Source organism: Pelodiscus sinensis, chromosome 1 (genome assembly GCF_049634645.1).
Source record: "Pelodiscus sinensis isolate JC-2024 chromosome 1, ASM4963464v1, whole genome shotgun sequence".
Classification (NCBI taxonomy): domain Eukaryota; kingdom Metazoa; phylum Chordata; order Testudines; family Trionychidae; genus Pelodiscus; species Pelodiscus sinensis.
Window position 1 is genome coordinate 94,583,738 of NC_134711.1, and position 19,004 is coordinate 94,602,741.

At 45.5% G+C, this 19,004-nt stretch overlaps 1 protein-coding gene across 1 annotated transcript in view; it reads right to left on the reverse strand.

Moving 5' to 3' along the window:
* ISX (intestine specific homeobox) overlaps positions 1-17,297 on the reverse strand; it is a 292,370-nt gene extending 275,073 nt beyond the window's left edge. The window contains exon 1 of the mRNA XM_006137966.4: positions 16,084-17,297. The gene's annotated coding sequence lies outside the window, so the exon portion shown is untranslated. The remainder of the gene's footprint in view (positions 1-16,083) is intronic.
* Positions 17,298-19,004: the final 1,707 nt, after the last annotated feature.

Sequence of the window (19,004 nt, forward strand, 5' to 3'; positions counted from 1 at the left end):
AGGTATACAAATGAGCTGTGGCAATATTCATCGCCATGCCTCATCTGCATATCTTCTTGCGCAACAATGAGCAATGTAGATGTAGCCTAAGGCTGATTCAGGTCTAGCAAATTCACACCAACAATGACATTTGCTTTTTTGGAGGCTTGTACAGAGCCTTTTACACTTTCATTAAAAGCATTTGTAAGTGCACTTGTGTTATTTGTTTAGAGCTGTGTTTCTCAACCAGTGGTATGTCGGGGGGCACTTCAGCACAACTGAAATTTGGAGAAAACTGAATTTATGTTTTACATTTTACAGCATTTTATTATTTTTGAACTTTTTACATGAAAAAAAAAAGTCATCTCCTGCCCGGCTACAATTAAGTTGTTTAACAAATGTGTTAAATGGTACAAAAAAGTTGTGTGTCTGAAAACTGTAGGTACTGGGGATTCTATTTTTTTTTTAAAAAAAGGGGGTACTTATACTTTTTTTTAAAAGGGGTACTTTATAAAAAATTTAAGAAACACTGGTTTAGAGTAATCCTTTGTAAACAACTGTTGGTGGACTCCTACATTGTTTTTAGATCCGTATTTCCAAAATGGTGTTCCATGGAAGACTGGGATTCAGCAAAGATGAAAGTGATTCTTCCAGTAGGAGTTTCTTACAGTAGCAATTTCTTATTTCTGGAAATCAGAAATTGCCCCCAGGAGCACAATCCTACAGGGAGCTGTTTTTGACACAGAAATGTTGGGAACTGCTGCATGTAGGATTGTGCTGCCCTAGCAGCTGTTTCCTACAGTAGCACTTCCTTACGATCATACAAATAAGAAGTGCTACCGGTAGCACATTCTTATAAAGTGGGAGCTTTCGACGGCAGCTCCCTGCCTCACTTCAGGGATGAAGTTCACCCAGGCAGCATGCAGAGTGGGAAGGGGAGGGGATCCGCTGGTGCTTGGGGCTTTAGCGGCTGACTCCCTGAGCGCTGGAGGCTCTTCCCCCACCCCCTGTAGGGGAAATATGGGACGATGTGCCCATTTTTTCAAAAAAATTGGGTCTCCGGGAAGAATACTTAAATAAGGGACTGTTTTGGTAAAAATGGGATGGGCAGTCACTCTATTCATAGAGCTCACATTCTTCTTCCAATAACTTTCTCTCTCCTCCCCATTCACCTCCTTTATTCCCCAGATTGCATCCTGGAAACTGTAGTTGTTGTAAACGAGGCTACAGGAAGCCCTGCGGAACAAACTTATAAACACAAACTGGTAGAACTATCCATGCCTAATTTGATACAACAATGGTACAGTTCTAGCCACTTTCCAGTATTGTGGAAGGAGAGCTGTTTTAAGGAAAGATTATTTTCATTAGCACAAACTGCTCAGCATGGTTCTTTAGTCCCGTCAGCAAAATTCTGTATAAATACAGTCCGGCTTTGGGGATCTGTTACACTTTAAAATCTTTAATTATTCCAGTACTCTTTTTTTTTTTTTTTTTTTGAACCTGCAGCTCAGATAGTGTTTCACCTTAGTTATTTGTAAAGAGTAACCACAGGGTAGATTTTTCTCCATCAGATCTAGAGGGTAAAGAGCAAAGCAAAGAAGCCATTTAGAGTCTCTGCAATCTTTCTGCCCTCTCTTATTCCACTTTCCTCCTCTTGTGATTTAATAAACCCACTTTCTTCCCCACAGGCTGTCTATTTCTGATGTACTTTGGAAATTGTGTGTCTTGGCTTTGCTCAGAAAAGTCTCAACTTGACAAATGCCATTCCTTCCCTGGACCTAGTACAACCTTTAGTAACTCAAGAGAGGGGGTTAACCCTTAAGTCAGTATGATTCCAAACTGTAAATCAGTTCATGTTCTGAGGGCCGGAGTGTGCACCAGCTGTTTCTGGTTTTCCTTTGGAAAACCAGATAATCCAAGGCTACATCTACACTACAGGCTTCTTGCACAAGAACCTTTTTTCAGAACAGATCTTCTGAAAAAACATTTTGTGCAAGAGCACATCCACGCCCAAAAGCGCATTGAAAAAGTGATACGCTTTTTTGAAAGAGAGCATCCAGATTCATTGGATGCTCTCTCACATAAAAGGCCACCTGGAACCAGTTCAGGCAGGGCTTTAGGTCACCAGTTGCTTCCATGTGCTGGTGCTAGAGACTTACAGACACACGTGCTTAAAGGGATGCCCTTGGACAGCGGTTTCTCTGCTTCTGCTGTGTGCTTGCTACCTCTTTGAGGGACAGCAAAGCTCTCACAGTGCCTGCTATGGTTGCCCTCTTTTCTTTTTTTGAATGCCACAGCTTTTTCCTTTGTGCCATGGAGCCAGAGCTGCCCCTCGGCATGTGAAAGCTCCACATGGCCATGCTGCAGTCTTTGCAGCACTTACTGCCAGCTGCCTTCCTGGTCCTGCATGACCTGGGCCTCGAGCTTATTCTAGGGACCCTTTCCATGGCTGCGGCTACCCCACTCTGGCAACTGCACCCCACTGTGGAGATGCGTTTCTGAAGGCTCAACACCAGTTCAGACTGGTGGGACCGGCTGGTCATGGTGCAATGGGATGACCAGCAGTGGCTCCAAAACTTCCACCTGTGGAAGGCTACCTTTCTGGAGCTATGTCCCTGGCTCACCCTGTCCTCTGGAGACACATCATCAACTACAGCCCACCGCTCCCCTGGAGAAGCGGGTCGCAATAACCCTCTGGAAACTCACCACTCCCTTTGGTTTCCCTTATACCTCATGACTGCGAGGAGTACTGCCACCAACCAGAGCTGCCCTCAGCAATTGATTGAGTGGGTCTCAACAAGACCCACTAAATTGAATGCCAGAAGATTGATCTCTGACACTGCAAGTGGAGATGTGTGGCCTTAATCAGGTTATAACCTCCTGTAGCTATCCTTCCTCTTGTTTTGTAGTCCTCTGCTCTAGCCATTAGACCACACAGGCTTTTTTACATTGCATTCAAAATAGATAGGACTCACTAGGTGATTTTGGCCAAGTTAATTGTGCTCCTTACATGATTAACCAATCTGACAAACAAAGAGTGGGAGCTGCAGTGAAAGTGGGAATCTGCATCTCAGTTGAGCTTTCCTGGGAAAGTACAATGGAGAAAAAAACCCTCTAATCTCTGCAGTGTTTCCTTCTGCATCACATCAAAGTCCTTATAAGGAAGAATGCACCAACGGCTGTGCACTGAATTTAACAATATTTTGTTTGTTGTTCCTGTTTATCACAAATAACCTTGACCTATTTCTCCCTTGTTGTTAACTATCATAGCAATAAAGGTACCTACTCGCTTCACTAGACAAAGGCTTTGCGGGTGCCCTGCAAAAACTATCGATCAGTTTCCCCAAATCTGATCTCTGCACGTGGAGCACTCTGCCTCCCTCTGTGGGCCACACAGTACTGTGGATGCTGGAACAGAAGAGCAACGGCTGAAAAGAATAGTATGCATGCATTGACTGATTCTGGTTTTGCCAACAGCGAAGAGTCATTCAACCATGAATAATGACCGTAGCATGGAACACAAGATAAGCACAATAAATAAGATTGAAGTAGATACACAGCATATAAAAACGCCCTCGCCACAATGCCGGCTGCTAAATTCATTCATTAAACAGTGATGAAAATGCTATTTAAGTAGGGTAAAAAGCAAGGCAGGGCTTAATGTACAACAACCATCTTGCTCATTCTCACACAAACAAACATGGACTCTTGCATTTACACACAATATACACCCACTACTCCAGTCACTCAGATAAAAAACATACATTCTAGACATGAACAAATATACACCAACTCTGGCATTTACCTACTCAGTCATCCCCACACTAACGAATAGTTACACATGCTTATGACAGAGACACACACACACACACACACACACACACACACATTCTTGATGCTAATGAGAAAGTTTACTGAGACAGAATCACCTGAAATGTCCAAGAATAAATTAGATAAATATGTAGGAGTTGAAGATAGAGGACAATTCTGCACTAATACACAGGGCTAGACAAAATGACCCAGGATATCTTTTTCAGCCATTTTGAGGCTGTGTAATTATCTACCATCAAGGCAATGCTCACTGGGCATCTGAAAAGAAATCATCGGAGCTGTGTTCTACTCCTTTTGCTTATTGACAGTAGCCAACTTGATTGGCCCATCTGAATATTGTATTTCCCCTTCTCCACACAATCCATATTCACTATCTGAAATGAATAACTTGCAGGAAGTGAGACAGAACTCTTAACTGAAGACTCAGTGATAACCTCTCCCAGCACATTGTTTTAAAAATATTCATCAGGCATTGCAATGAGGTGCATTCCAAAAGGCAAAAAAATTGCATTTCAGAACTGTCTTTATCAGCCAGGGCTGAGAATTACCTGATGGCATTAAGTGGGATGGATGCTGTCACTTACACTCAAAAGACTCATTTCTCCTGTTTAATCTCACAAAGGCGCTTCTCACAAAAAGAGACACTCAAATCAACTGATTTTTTTTATTTCAGTGTTTGCACAGATGGGGGCACTATTAAAGGCTGTGTTCAAGAACGTCAATAGTTTTTGGAAAGTCATCCCAGTGGATTGGTGGTAGCACCTTGGACTGCACAGGGAAAATCCCTAGAAAACAGTTGGGGCCAACAAGAAACAGAAGTAGTATATTAGTGGACTCATGAGAGCATCTTTCAATCTCATAGATAATGGAAGTATTCTGTGCTAGTGCCACAGCTGCACATATTAGCTAGGGTGATCAGATGTCCTGTTTTTAAAGGGGCAGTCCCGTATTTAAGCCCTCAAGCAGGTCTCCCGTCTTTTTCTTTAAAATGGACAAATTGTCCCATATTATGTTTCCCTGCCATCATTACTGGCAGATCCTGCTTCTGCCAGATCCCTGCTCACCACCTGTCTGCCCACCAGTGGTGTCCAGTGGCCTACAATGGGGGTGGATGTGCAAGACTGGTGGTGGGATGAAGATGCAGCACATGGAGCCAGCAACCCCTCTTCCTCACCCCTTTCCTGGTGGACCATCAGTGCAGCCTCCACTGCTTGCCTGCTCTTGGCCAGCAGGGCCCTGCCTCCTCATCCCGTTTCCAGATGGCACTGGGCTGTGAGCTGCTATGGTAGGTGAGCATGGGCAGGGGCCAGATGCAGCCGATTACATGTTGCCTTTGCTTTCCACCCACTGGTCCTTTATGTGCTTCCCGTCTCCCTGTCCTCTCTCTCTGATTTGCCTTCCCCTCTCCCCACTGCTCCTTAATATCCCCCCCAGCAGGGAGCATGATGCTCCCAGAACTGTGTAGAGAACCAGACCTGGGTCAAAGCACTGAGGCTACGTCTACACTGCTGGGCTGTGTCTAGACTGGCATGATTTTGCGGAAATACTTTTAACGGAAAAGTTTTTCCGTTAGAAGTATTTCTGCAAAAGAGCATCTACATTGGCACGGATGCTTTTGGGCAAAAAGTGCTTTTGTGCAAAAGCATCCGTGCCCAGTATAGACGCACTTTTGGGCAAGAAAGCTCCGATGGCCATTTTAGCCATCGGGCTTTCTTGCACAAAAAATTAAGGTGCCTGTCTACACTGGCCCACTTGAACAAGTATTCTTGTGTAAGAGGGCTTATCCCTGAGTGGGAGCGTCAAAATATTTGCGCAAGAAGCACTGAATTCTTACATTAGAATGTCAGTGTTCTTGCAGCCAGTGTAGATAGGCAGCAAGTTTTTGTGCAAAAGCAGCTGCTTTTGCGCAAAATCTTGCCAGTCTAGACGCACCCCCGGGCTGTGTCTACATTGGCATGCTGCCTGTCTACACTGGTGGGGAGTTCTTGCGCAAGAACACTGATTTCACACATTAGAATGCCAGTGCTTCTTGCGCAAGAACAATGATGCGCCCGCTCAAGAATAAGCCCTCTTGTGCAACTGTTCTTGCACAAGAGGCCAGTGTAGACAGGCAACATGAATTTCTAGCGCAAGAAAGCTCTATGGTTAAAATGGCCATCGGAGCTTTCTTGCGCAAGAGAGCGTCTACACTGGCATGGATGCTTTTGCGCAAATGCACTTCTCTTGTGCAAAAGCACATGCCAGCGTGGATGCTCTCTTGCGCAAATACTTTTAACGCAAAAACTCTCGCGTTAAAAGTATTTGCGGAAAATCTTGCCAATGTAGACATAGCCCCGCAGCGTAGACATAGCCTGAGACCACCAGCAGTCTGGTTGGCAGGCTCCTCCTCTTCCTTATGACATCTGGCTAGGAAGAACCGAGCCCTGCATGCTGCTGGCATGAGGAAGCCTCTCTTCCTCAGCTAGGCTCTGGAGAAGTGGGGTGGGGAGGAAGCCATTTACAGCCTGTTCATGTTCCATGCCTGCAAGTGCCACAGAAATCCCCCAGGCAGGGACATAACACGCGCATGCACACACACCTCTGACCACCCTGAATCCTGTCCCTGGGGAGCAGAGAGTTGCTCTGCCCCCTAGGCATCCACCCCTGCTGAGCCACCTCTCTGGGCAGCTTGCTGAAGCCCCTGCAGTCAGATTCTATGGGCCCTGGTACACAATGTATCCTTAGGACTTAACCCCTTCCTGCCTGCACTGTAGCTATGTTAGTGCAGTCACCTGGGCCTTTTATTGTGAGTTTCCTTTTATTGTGAGTTTCCCGTCACCTTCTATTTACAAAGCTTTTAGACTACAGCAAACTCAGCCAGCCTCGCCTGCTGCCTGGGGCCTGCACACCCAATCACACCCTGACTCCTCTCTGCTCCCTTCTGGTACCTTTTCACTGCCTTATATAGGACCTCTGGCTAATGAGGCCCACAGCTGCTTCTAATAGCCCTCCAGGCCTGGGCTTGCTCAGCTTTTCTAATTGACCTTTTCAGCCAGGCTATAGTGGTGCAGCTCTGGGGTAGCCAGCAGTTTGTCACAGCGGCTAGTTCAGGTGGGACTAGTCTCTAATGCTGCTACAAGCTATTGGGCTTGATAACATTCACTCATGTAGTAAGAAGGAATAATTCCTGCTGCTGCTGGAATTACTGGGCAAAACTGTAGGGTCAGTGTTACGTAAGAGATCAGAACAGAGCACGATGGTGGTCTCATCTAGCTTTAAAGTCTATCAATTTAATTCTGAGCATAAATCAGTGCTCCCTGAAGAACCCTGCTCCTATTCATGCCTACTGTATAGGGTTTTTACTGGAGCGCTGCTGTGTCATGTTGGAAAAGCACTATTTGAAGGGGGAAGTTCTGCAGAAGTAATCTAGAGACACACTTGGGCGAGCAACTGAAACTGTCATTCTCTCGGGCCCTTCACACACCTCACTTGTTAGAGGGATGAGCAGAGAGCTGCCTCTTGTCTCCTCTGGGTGGGCACCCAAGTCCCATGGCAGGATTCTGTATTAACTGGAAGCACTGGCTGGAATAATAAAGAAAACGACAGGAACCCAGTAGTAGCCAAAGACTCTTCTTCTCCTCTAGGTCTGTGAGTTCATTTGGAAATGGAACCAGGGAGGTAACCAAGGGGGAGCAAGTAAGGCAGCTGGCCCCATGAGGAGTGGAAAAATGGGGCACAGCATTGGTTGGTGGGGCCAGCCATGGGCAGAAACTGGGGGCAGGCAAGCAGGGACATTGCTTCCCCTCAAACTCTTTACTGGTCCTGCCAGAATCACTCCCCTCTCTGCAGCCATGTACATAGGACCTGACTGCCACAGCTGAGTCCCCTCAGTGTGCAGCAGGAGGGAACCTGGGTTTCTAGGTGCTCCCTCTGAGTTCCAGGCTGTGACAGGATCCAGGACCAGAAACAACAAAATAATAATGGGCAAAAACTATGGTTGCAATATTTCTGAGTGGAGGGAGGGGGCAGCGCCACAAATCTCACTATGAAAATTCTGAACTAACTGAGGTTTGTCCCCCTACAAGGTGTTATTTACAGCAGCGAATCAAAGCTGAGACTGGCTGGTTGAGGCTAATGCTGGTGGACTACAACCAAGAGTTATGGGGATGAAACTCAACAAAGGAAAATTTGGGGTGGAGAGGCCTATTATAATGCTGAATAGCATCCAAGGGCAACAGTTAGAGCCCCATCCCTCATGTAACTAGACTAGATAAAGTACACAAGAATGCACTGGAACAAGGTCATGCTCCTGGTTTGGTAGCAGATAAACACAGTGGCTCCACGTGTCTAATCTCTTCGGACTTCTGATTTTAAATAGGGTTAAGCGAATAACTTAGCAAGAAAATCTATGTTTTTCTGTTTGACGGATATAAACCAATCATAATTTCCTCAAAATGTATTCCACCGATACCTTGTCATAATTCAATCAAGATGGGTTATATAATAATGAATGATCAGACTAACCAGGAGTGGGGAACCTTTTTTTGGGTCATGGGCCACTGACCCTCAATAAAATCATTCAGGGCTGCACACAAACGAGAAGCGAAAAAAACCCAAATCCCTCATTGACGTGGCCCCAACTGAGGAGAAAGACACTCCCCACATTCCCCTTGCACACTGGAGCCTAGGGGCCCAGGCTAGAAGATTTTGTGTGCTCCAGCTGCTTGGCGGGACAGGGGAGGGCTGGAGCACCAGCACAGGCTCTGCAATGCAAGAAGGGCTTTTTTTGCACAAAACGGAAACGTCCACACTGCTTGTTTTTGCACAAAAACCCATTGAGCAAAAATGGATCGGAAGAAATTATGCAAAAATGCTAACCTGCACTTCCTTTTCCACACTTTTGCCTCTTCCGGCAAAACGTGTAGCGTAGACATAGCCCAAGTGTTTCCCCTCCCATGCGTTACCTCTGGTAGGAGCCGCACATGCGCTTGCTTGCCCCATGCACCTAAATGCCTACGTATGGCTCTGACTGGAACTCTGTGATTGATCCTTTGAACTTACCCCATAAAATTACAATATCATTCAAAGTTCTGGTAAAAAGTATACTTTCAAATATGAAAAGTTATGATTCAAGACAATTCTAGAGGTAAGTATATCAATAAGCAAATTTGTATTGGCAGCCCCATCACTATTTTTATGTATAGGCAGTGTCAGTACACTGTACCATTTATATAGATAAGAGATTTTCGCCAATTCACATGCCTTACATTCCCACATATGTGGATCACGCAGTGCATTGATCCAGCTGGTGGCCCAAAACCATATGTTCCAGATCCATACACAATCCTGTCCAAACCTAGTCCGTGCCAGGAAACCTAGTAGTGATTATTAGGGTATGTCTACACTACATGGCTCCGTCAACGGAGCCATGTACATGAGGGTTCTAGACATAGCAAAATGAAGCGGCGATTTAAATAATCGCCGCTTCTTTTACATCAAAATGGCTGCCACACTGTGCCAATCAGCTGTTTGTCGGCACAGTGTGGGAGTGTGGACGCTCGGCAGTCGACATCAGAAGCTTTTGTTGACCACCCCAGTAAACCTCATCCAACAAGGCATAACGGGGCAGTCGACAAAGGCTTCTGATGTTGACCACCGAGCATCCACACTCCCACACTGTGCCGACAAACAGCTGATTGGCACAGTGTGGCAGCCATTTTGATGTAAATGAAGCGGCAATTATTTAAATCGCCGCTTCGTTTTGCTATGTCTACAACCCTCATCTACATGGCTGCGTTGACGGAGCCATGTATTGTAGACATACCCCTGAGTACTCCTAATAGTTGATAAAGCGAGGTCTTGTCTAGGAGCAACAGTTATAGTTGTTGACTGGGGAAATGGAGCTATATAAAAAGGCATATGCTATATGTATGTAAAAAGTTTGCCCACAATCATTCATTCATTCACCAGGGAAAGTCTTTCAAGAAATCATAAAGATATTGCATCTGTCTTCTTGGAGCAGTGTTCTGAGGCAATGGGACCCCCGAGCACCATAATCAACCATCACCCTACTTTGTAGTTGTCTTTTATGCATACAGCTATATGGAGAGTGATTTGTTTTTGTCCCAGCCGTCTGTTCTTTGTTCCATATGACATGCCCAGAGATGCAAAAGTTGCCTTTTGTTGTCCTTCCATACATCTCCAGGTAATTAATCTCCATTCCTCCAGTCATTAAGCAGAATGGGGTGGATGTGGAAAAATGCAAAAATCTGGAGCCTCTCTGTCTAAGAAAAATCTTCTTTCACGCATCTCCTTCTGCTGAGTGCCCTTTTGGGAAGGTCACACACTGAGTTTGGAAGCAAAACAATGGAAAGAGCTTCCCATAAAAAGCTAATGGTGATGGGAAAGAGATTCGTTTAGCGCTTTAATGCTTTTTGGCTTGGTGAACATAAAAGAGAATGAAGCAGAGCTGTGAAAGACGCCATTAGACCCTCTGCTACACTTGGCATGAGCCGCAGGTGTCAGTATGAAATACCTGAATATTTAAACTGCAAATCTTCAGCGTCAAGAAATCCTGCTAACTTGCCCTACAAAAGCAATGGTGATGGGTGGTACAGGTATGGTACAAACTTCATACAAGGCAATAGGAATAATAAGGGGAATGTCCTCCACTGCATGAAGGCAATATCTTTGCCACAGTCTTCAGTAATATCAAGCAGAAAGGAAGTAACCAGTTATGAGCATGTTTTACTGTGCATTTCTGTGAGGGATTAGATGTGTGGGTTGCACTCCTGATTGACTTGGGTAAATGTCCCAACAAGGACACTTCAGGTCAGTGTTAGTCCAACGGAAAGCAGAGTTTGGCATTGTATCTTGCATCTTATTGTTTAGTAGAGTACTGTGGCTACAACACTTCCTAAGTTCCTCAGAACAGGGCTCCTATTGTTATATAATGCCACAAATCAGAAGAGCTCTGTGTAAGCTCCAAAGGTTATTGTCCCTCACTCCCCTTGTCTCTTTAATACCTTGGGACCAACAGGATTACACAAAGCCGCTAAGAACAGTCAAAGCTACTGAACGTGGCTCTCAGAAATGGAAACTCTGCAACAGGAACAAAAAGGAAGCCACACTTAACAGCAATATCTATCTCCGCAGCAAATGCAAAGAACAAAAGATAATCCCAGAGGATTCATCATCTTTAACCCTCTGACCGCTACACAGAACCCCAACTATGTTGAAAAGCTCTTCAGAAAGACTTCAGAAAAACTGAGGAACTATCTCCTGAATTTCACATACTCCAGATGGGACCACCTCAAACAAGAAATCTTCACATACTCCCACACACTGGAAGGAAAACAAAAAACAGAAATCTTACCTGAAGCAGAGCTCTGTCTAAGCTTGAAAGCTTGTCACATTCATCAACTAAAGCTGGTCCAATATTACCTTGGTTTATTTTCCAAGCTAAATAACACAGCAAAAGCACAGACATCTGGGCTATGTCTATACTGCACTCATTCGGCACAAGAAATAGGCAAATGTTGCGAAGGGTGGAATATCGCCGTGCCTTATTTGCATAATTAACGAGGCTCCGTTTTTGCGCAAGAGGCTTTTGCACAGAAAGAAGCTGTCTACATGGCTCCTTTTTGTGCAAAACACCCCTTTTGAGCAAGAGCCGTTTTTCCTGAAAAAAAATGCATATAGACGGCTCCTTTTTGCACAAGAGTCTCTTGCACAAAAACAGAGCCTCGTTAATTATGCAAATGAGGTGAGGCAATATTCCACACTTTGCCTCATTTGCATATTTCTTGTGCCAAACGGGCGCAGTATAGACATAGCCCTGGAGTCATCATGGGTAAAGTGAGTCCTGTCAAAAGACTTCTGGAATGAAGGAGATCTTTAAGAGAAGTTTGAATGAAGGCAGTTTTTTTCAAGGGGATGGGGTGGTGTAAGTACTGATGTGTAGCTGGAAGTGGTTGAAGACAATGGGAGGAGAGGAAGAGGAGGAGAAAGAAGGGGAAAATATTATATGATTCGTGGGCGGGATATTACCCTTTTTTTAACATCCCAGCCATCCAGTTAATTGAATTGCCTGTTAAGGATAAAATCATAAACAGTGGATCCTAGATAGTCTCCAGGAATGCTAGGGAGGCAGGAAGTGTTGGCAGGAAACCTGGAGAGCCAATGAAAACAGAGAGTAGGTTTTTGACTTGGGAGCAGTGATCTTCCTGTTACAGTTTTTGTGTGTGACCAGAGCAGAGCTGTGAGAGGTGAACTGAGGCAGGAAAAAAGGCATGGAAGATTCAGTGACATCCTTGCCTAGGGGAGGACTAAACCTCGGAACAACAAATATGTGAATAGAACAGGAAATGCTTATTCAGATGGGATCAAGTTATTTACTTTATTTTGGGGTTTGTTAGACTTCTCTGTGCTGAGATCATGTATTCCCTCTACTTACACTCTAACTTTTAAACTCAATTGTAGGGAAGCAACTCTCTGTGCTTTAATCTTTTTTTTTCAGTTGCTCTGTAACACCTAGCAACCACGAGGCTACGTCTAAACTACATCCCTTTTTCGTAAAAGGGATGTAAATTAGACGTATCGCAATTGCTAATGAAGCGGGGATTTAAATCTCCCCCGCTTTATTAGCATAAAAATGGCTGCCACTTTTTTTCCTTATTTCATAGAGGGACAAGGGATCTTTCGGAAAAGGCTTTATTTTCCGCAAGATCAGCATCTAGACTGGCGCTTTTTTCCGACAAAGCTCCGTGCGGAAAAAAAGCGGCAGCCATTTTTATGCTAATGAAGCGGGGGAGATTTAAATCATTAGCAATTGTGATACGTCTAATTTACATCCCTTTTACGAAAAAGGGATATAGTCTAGATGTAGCCAGAATGTTTTACCAAGCATGTCTTCTTTTTTTTGTTTTGTTAATAAAAATCACCTTTTTAAAACCATGATCTGATTCCTGTGTCCTAGAAGGCAGACGGTTCTATGTGCATGTGCCTAAGGGTACGTCTAGACTACCGCGTCTAGACACATTGAGTTCTGTCGACAAAGCAAGCTGCTTTGTCGACAGAACTCCGTAGTCTGGACGCAGTGTTACAGGCAATAACACCTTCTGTCGACAGAGTTCTGTCGACAGAAGGTGTTATGCCTCATAAAATGAGGTATACCAGCGTCGACAAAACTGCTGAGTTCTGTCGACGTTATGTTGACAGAACTCAGCGGTAGTGTAGACGCTGGTATAGTTTTGTCGACAAAAGTCCACTTTTGTCGACAAAACTAGGTAGTCTAGACACACCCTAAGATTCAAGATCAACTGTTATGAGAATTACAGGGTTTATTAAGCTCTCTCCAGAGGGAGAGTTAAAGAGCTTGGAGGTAGCCCACAGGAAGAAATTCCCAAATGCATCTTCATGGGTTCTCAAAGGGATTTTTGCATTTGGGTGATGGCAGCGTACCATACAATATCAGGGAATCTGTCACCTTGGGGAGTTTTTAAGCTGAAGCCTTTCGAGACGGGGTATTCTGAAGTCTCTTGCAGGCATCCACCTTCTGCACTCAAAGTGCCAGAGTGGGAAACAGCACTGAGAGTGAGAGGCAGCTGAAGGTGGGGCAGGGTTTGAAAAATTTGGCTAGTAACAATGAGCCTGGCATCCCCAAGGGCATTCTTATTACTTAAACCAGGATTTAGAAAAAATGGGTGCCTCCAATTAGGGTCCTAGCTCCATATTTTGGCATCCAAATAATTGGCCCAAGTTTCAGAAATGCTGAGCACTTGGCACCTTTCACTGAAGTTGTTTCCTGAATTAATTATATTTATGTTCATACGGCAGAAGGGACATTTCATGTTAAACCATGGTAATGCAGAGATTGTGACCATTGAAGAGACTGTTGTGAAGGCATGAAAGTAAGGAAGAGATGGGATATGAGATGCATCTCCTGGCTGTGTGCCTGATAGACAATCTTATCATTTTCTAGTCACGGTTTACATCCGGTCAATGGAATAGCTGAAGCAGCTGTGGAAAATCACAAGGAAGGAAGGGATTTTCTGCAGTACAAGGGTATTTAGGGAAACATCACCTTAGGTTTTTACACAAGAGGAAAGTTTGTTATAAATAACCCTATCCTGAAAGCAATAATAGAGGCAACATGGCTCAAGAGGAATTTCCAGTTACAGTCTGTGACTGACTGATAGCTCTGTGCAATGAGCTATGCAAACTTCCTTCATACAGCAAAGTGACACGTAGCATATTTTCTGCTTCCATCACAAATGCTTTAGATGTTGCATTGGATTGTTTTCAAGTGTCAGCCCAAATGATTTCCCCAGAAGCTTCTGTGCTACCATTTGAAGATGACTACCTTGGTTCAACCTCCTGCGCGAAGTCTATTTAGATCAGGGATTTCAGACTCCCAGGCTGGGATCCCATCCTGGATGGAGCAATTGCAAGATCTGGATGGGACTCCCAGCACGGATGGGAGGGGATTACATTACCAGCCCCCAGTTCCTGCCCCTTTCCACCCTCTCCCCATCATGGCATTCTTTCCCCTGAGCACACAGCTTTGGGCATCACTGAGGGAGGGGGCTGGTAACATGCGGCAGCAGTAGTTGCTCCCCCCTGCACTTCCTGAGGCAGCAGAAGCTACAGGGAAAGCAAAGTGCAGTGGAGTGAGTGTGCCCACCCAGTGCCACATGCTCGGGAGAGGGGGTGCTCTACTGGGGAGAGAGCAGGGCGATGGCAGGATGGGGTGGGCCAGGTTCACCCCCAGCCCACCAGTAGTCTCGGGCCAGACTTCACAATCACTCTGGTCCATGGGCTGGGAGTTTGAGATTGCTGATTTAGATATTCGACTAGTTAATAATAGGCATGATCAGAGGTGACTGCGGGGAAAGGATGCAAGGGGGGGCACCAGTCACGTGACTGCCCTCCCACATGACTCCTCCTATGCCATCCCTAGCTTCAGGCAAGTCAATCCCTAGGGGGGTATAGGGCCTGGGACAATCCTCCCTTTTTGCCCCAGTCCCTCTCCCACCCTGCTTCTTTCTGCCCCACTCTATCCCTTCCCTCAACCCTCCTTGCTGGGGCCTTGAACAGGGCCATGTCTCTGGAACTGAGGACCTAGACAGGGCTGGATGCAAAGGCTGGGGGCCAAGGCTCGGGGCTGGTGCAGGGCTGGTAGCTGAACTGTGGGTGGCAGCCAGGACTGTGGGCTCTGGCCCCGCAAGCTGCTGGCCTCTTGCTCTCCCCTTTCCCAGCATTGAGTGTGCATATGTTCATTCATGCCCCCCTGCCATACACATCGCCCCTGGACATGATCAATATTGCCCTGTAAGTATGTCCCATCTGAATCCGGCTTTGGTCCATGCCAGCCTTGTTCTCTGGTCCTCTCAACTACAGTTAGCTAGGAAACAAGGTGAGGCTTCTCCCAGAAAAATTTCAATGAAAAAAGGAAAAGTGTTCACTTTTGTCAAATATCTTCGACAGATTTTTAAAGTTTTAGTCAAAACACTAAAAACTGATTTTTTCATTTTCAGCAATAATTGGTAACAAAGAGTGGGAAAAAATTGCTCAACTGGGCAAAAAGTTCTAGCTATGTTCCAGGGCCATTGAACATAAGCATATGCCTGAAATGAGGTATGCACTTAAGTGATTCCCAGAATTGGGGCTGTCTTTTCTGTACCTCATCATCTGTGATGTAGGAGTTGTATAAACAGGAATTGTTATAAAGAATCAAAAACAATACAAACATGCAAACAGTCATACCAGGTCAGACCAATGGTCCATCTAGCCCACTGTCTTGCCTCTGGTGCCAGATGCTTCAGAAGGAATGAGCAGAACAGGACAATTATCAAGTGATCCGTCCCACTGTCCAGTCCCAGCTTCTGGTGGTCAGAGGTTTAGGGACATCCAGAGAATGGGGTTATGTGCCTGACTATTTTGGCTAATAGTCATTGATGGACCTACTTTCCATGAGCTTATCTAGTTATTTTTGAGCCCAGTTGTACTTTTGGCCTCACAACATCCACTGCCGATGAATTCTGAAGGTTGACTGTACATTGTGTGAAGAAGTATTTTTGTTTTAAACCTGCTGCCTATTAATTTAATTGGGTGACCCCTGGCTCTTGTGTTATGTGAACATATATTTAATCATTTCACATAATGTGGTTTGCGCCTCCCATTTAGCAGTTTACCTGTCAAGGAAGCCTCTTTAGCATTCCCAAAAGGACCAGGTTAGCTTTTACTCTACATATGCTGCATTTTGGGCATGCCTTTTACAACCAGTTCTCCTACCTGCAATAGGAGATTGTAGGGACAGACAAGGTTAAGGCTGCCTGGATAAGATGTGCTCTTCCACTTAAGGGTTTAACTGAGGACTTGACTCTATGACAGCAAGAGATTTGGAGTAAAAGAAACAATGCAATTAGAAAAATTATACGTATACTGTAACATAGTATATTAAAGTACATGTCACTTGTGCTTAAGCATGAAATCCGTTTAATCGGGACATCCCTTGGAAAAAATCTAATTTAGAGCTAATGACATTTAATAGCTATAGCTGCTGCTTAGTGTAGATGGTAATTCCACCTAATTGGGATGCCTTCAGGTAATGTACTGGTACTTAGGTCTTTGTGTGTGTCACAACTGTGTGCTGGCTCTGTCTGCTTATCTGACAAAAACCTTTAGTTCCTTCTTAGCTGTCAAGCATCAAAAGAGCCTACAAAAGGGTCTGAATTCCTTCACCACTGTCTGATCTTTGCGTCTACTAGCATACTTATTCCATACCAGCGACACATGACCCAGGATCTGTACTTATCATGGTACAGTTCACTTTCCAACTTTTTAGAATCTACCGTTGCAGGGGTGTCTTCTGTCAGTTCAGAATGCTTCCTAATCAGAGCTAACGGCCTATCATGGGGCTGTTTAGAAACAGCAGATTCTAGGGCATTTTGCCAAGATTCCCTCTGTCCAAGGCTCTGTTGGAGCTACTGCTGTTGAATTAACAGCCGCTGTGTTTGTCTATGCAGTCACTGCAGTATCAGCATCCAACTTATTACTGAAGAGTGCTTTGGGGATACCTTGCATATGAAAGTGCCAAACAAAGCCAAATTCTAATCTTATGTCTGGAACTCTTCCGTATTCCAATGGGATATAATGGAGTGAAAAAAACCTGATCCTTTCTTCTGTCAGTAAGACTCATTGTACTCACAAAGCACACTACTTAGGGGTCTTGTCTACACATGTATATTGCACCAATTTAAATAAATTGATTTAGAAATTGATTTAAAATGGTGCAAGCCTGTAGCATAGATTCTCTTAATGCAGTTTATATTGATATAGCTTGTAGCCTTAGTGATGTCAGTACAAACAGCAACTCTATTCAATAATAATATTTTAAACAGTAAAGATAACTTTCCTTTGAGTGGCAGAGCCAGGAACAGAACCCAACTCTCCTGTTTCAATCCAGTGCTCCATGGAATGTGGTTGGGTGTAACTGAAGGTACGAGTGGCCCGACCCTGTTAAAAAAAAAGAGAAAATTAAATGTAAAAGTGTGTGTGAGAGGGAGGAGACTTATTAAGTATTTGTACCAACACAAAAGACAGGAAATTCCAAGTTTTGTTTCCCACATTCAGTGAAATTCAGCCACAAAACATGTAACGAGTAAGGCACTACATCTTATCTACCTATCTAGCTATATTTTAGAGTGTGTCTGTCTGTCTGTCTGTGGGTCCATCTCTCTGTGCATCTGTGAATCCATTTGTTCAGGAATACCTTCTAAACCGTAAGAGCTAGGGCCATCAAATGCGGTATGCAGCTTCCTCTTACCCTAACTTAAACCATGGTCAGGATTTGGTTTTGCCTGGAAAACAGGAAGTGCCAGGAATGGGACCATTTTCCATACATGGAAAGGGAGGGGCAGAGAGTGGAGGGTACTGAGAGCAGCTACTAGGGGCAGCTGTAGCACAAAGAGAATGGCCAGCAGGGATGGGGCTCCACCATCTTGCCTGCCACCAAGCCAGCTAAGGAGCCCCCCTGCCGCAAAACCAGAGCCTGCCCCCTCCCCCACGGAGAGCCTGCAGGATGTGGGGGGGACCTGCAGGAGAAGGGGGAAGCCGCAGAGCCTGGCCCCTCTACAGATAGCCTGCAGGTTATAGGGTGTGTGTGCGCTGGAGGGGAGGCAGCCCCCAGAACCTTGACCCCCCACAAACAGCCTGCAGGCCATGGGAGGGGGATAGACCCTGGAGCCTGGCCCCCCAGACAGTCTGAAGGCTGTTGGGGGGCAGCTGGAGGTGGCAGTCCCTGGAGCGTGGCCCCTCCCTATATAGCCTGAAGCTATTGTGGGGTGCTAAAGGATGGGGCTGCCCCTGGAACCTGATTGCCCCCTAGCAGCTTGCAAGGGAGGAGCATTGGAGGTCAGAGGCAGTCCCCAGAGCCTAGCCTCTCCCCAAGAGCCTCCAGGCCACAGGGGGGCCTGAAAGCTAGGGGCAGCCCACTGAACCTAATCAGGATGGAGGGGGCTGCTGGAGGCCTACGGTAGCCCACAATTTGCTGCACCCCCCAGATCAGTTACAGAGCAGACAGGGGAGCAGCTGGAAGCTGGGACCAGCCCACAGAATGCCATTCCCCCACCTTCCCAGCAGGCTGTAGGATGGGGGGGACGGTCAATGCCCCAATTAAGCATCCCACCCCAGTGACACTTAGAGCGTGCCACAGCCCTCTTCCCCAGGCAGCCTTCAGAACCACCCAGAGCACACCGCACAGGGCTCTGGTGGCAATTTAAAGGGCCTGGGGCTCCAGCCGCTGCCCCCCTCTCAGCAAGCCCGTAGTCTTGATCCAGTAGTCACTGGGGTGAATAGAAATACTCCCATTTACTTAGCGAGCTTTTGTTACTTCTTTGTAACCTGTTCTACAGGGAGTCTGATAACTTCATTCAGCCTTCTACGATTCGTCAGCCTTCTTTGTGATGTGGGGGTGAGAGAGATTGGTGGTGAGGATTTGGGCTAGTAATGGAGGCTGTGGGAATGAAACAACCCGAAGAGGGCACCCTGCATAGAAAGAAAGATCTAGAGCCAATTCTCTACCGGTGTACATGTACTTGTTTAGCTTCAGTTACCACTTACTGTAATGGAGTTTTGCCCATTTACAGAAGAGAACTTGGTCTCTAGAATTCAAATTAAGCATGCCTTAAGCACGTGGAACAAAATGCACAATG